The sequence below is a fragment of the Biomphalaria glabrata genome, chromosome 2 (genome assembly GCF_947242115.1).
Source record: "Biomphalaria glabrata chromosome 2, xgBioGlab47.1, whole genome shotgun sequence".
Lineage (NCBI taxonomy): Eukaryota > Metazoa > Mollusca > Gastropoda > Planorbidae > Biomphalaria > Biomphalaria glabrata.
Genome location: NC_074712.1, coordinates 16,663,162 through 16,665,119, shown reverse-complemented (window position 1 = coordinate 16,665,119; position 1,958 = coordinate 16,663,162).

Genomic DNA, 1,958 nt, shown 5'->3' with positions numbered 1-1,958 from the left:
TAGAGCACAGTCACGTGAAATTAAAGCCGGACAACGTAAATACATGCTAAATACACGTAGTTTGATTAAAACAAATATAAATTTTATCTAGTTTTTCTAAAATACAAAAGAATAGGCTAAAGAAAAATGTTTAGTCTATTTTTAGGACGTCTACGCGTAAACTCGTAAAAGGACAGAGAAACTTTTAGGATATATAATAGACAGGGGCGCCGCGAGGGTTGTGGGCGCCTGCGTGCAAAATTAAAAAATGACGCCCCCTTTTTTTCTAGAAAAAAAAATACATTAAGACTAAGCTTAATGACACTACCAAAAGTGCTCTTTGATATAAATCAATTTTTGTAGATCATTCCTTTTTTTTTTTATTTCATATTCCATTGTTGTCGTGTCCCTCAAGTACAACTATTAAACATCACATGCACTAGGAACAATTTCGGATTTATGTGCATTCAGAAATCTGACTTTCTAGTTCTTTAAATTGTGACAAACATTAAAAACTGATCTTGTTTTGACTATTTGCTTGTGCAACTCAGCGCCGAATATTTTTCTTGAGTTTAATACAAAGTAAATATTTCAAAGCTTAAGTCACTTATACAATGACTTGAAATAAAGCACAATAAAGCAGTTTTTTCTAACATTTCTGATGGCGAACCCCTAGATAGGCCTATAAACATTTTCGTTCAAGCCCCTTCTAGAACTGCATGGGGCCCAGAGGAGCAATGTTTTTTTTTTTATTTTTAAAGAATTTACGTAATGAAATTTCACTAAAAGGAGTCCGTTGTTATTGTTTTTTTTTTTTTTTTTTTTGTTTTTCAGAAATAGTGTTGCCTACATAGGCCTAATATTTAATCGTTGTAAAAAGTTCTTTCATGAGATAGAAATGAAGATGCGGCAGGACTCCGCTCAAATCGGCAAGGGGTATGATTACGGGCGGGGCCCTGGCCCTGGCGCTGTGCGTATTCCGGCGTTTTCAGCTTCAGAAATTCTTTATCCTGGCGTTTACAACGCCTTTTTCTCGTAGTAAGAAGAGATCGAGGCCAATAGTGATGTGTTTTCTTTAAGAACGCTCTATTAATCCTAGTAAAAAAAAAGTTGATGGTCATTTTAAATCTAATAATAAAGTGGCAGCCCTGGTCAATAGTATTATGCGAGGGACATTCTAGATACAAATAGCACACGGACGTCTGTAATGTGCGGGATCGTTTTCAACATCATCTTCGTGTTAAGTAAGACGTCTCTGTCGAGGACCTTGTGTTAAGTAAGACGTCTCTGTCGAGGACCTTGTGTTAAGTAAGACGTCTCTGTCGAGGACCTTGTGTTAAGTAAGACGTCTCTGGCGAGGACCTTGTGTTAAGTAAGACGTCTCTGGCGAGGACCTTGTGTTAAGTAAGACTTCTCTGGCGAGGACCTTGTGTTAAGTAAGACGTCTCTGGCGAGGACCTTGTTAAGTAAGACGTCTCTGTCGAGGACCTTTGTTTTCACACAACTGTCATCACTATAATAAAGTGCATTGGTCGGAAGAAATTCGACAATTTAGAAACAAACACATTTTATATTTTTAAATAAATAAACTTGAATCAAATTCTTTTGTGAACAAAAACTCAATATAACTGTTATCATTCGTTCTAATAGTAATGAAATAATCTGATAGTTAAACAATGGCGTCACTAAGGGGGTACGGTCCGCACCGGGTGACACCCATTAGGGGGTGACTCTCGAATAGAAAAATTGAATATTGGTCAAAAACTGGCAAATTCGAAAAATACATCTCTAGATAAATACCCAAATATATATATGCCTAATATGTACTAATCTAGATCTAGTTATCCATCAAATTTTGAATATTAACCCAATGAAATGACGTCATTGTTTAAAAAGTTAAAATATTGTAAGATAAAGACTTCGTATCATCTACTAATAAGGATTTTTAAAAATGTATACCGTTTTTGTGTGAGGCGTCA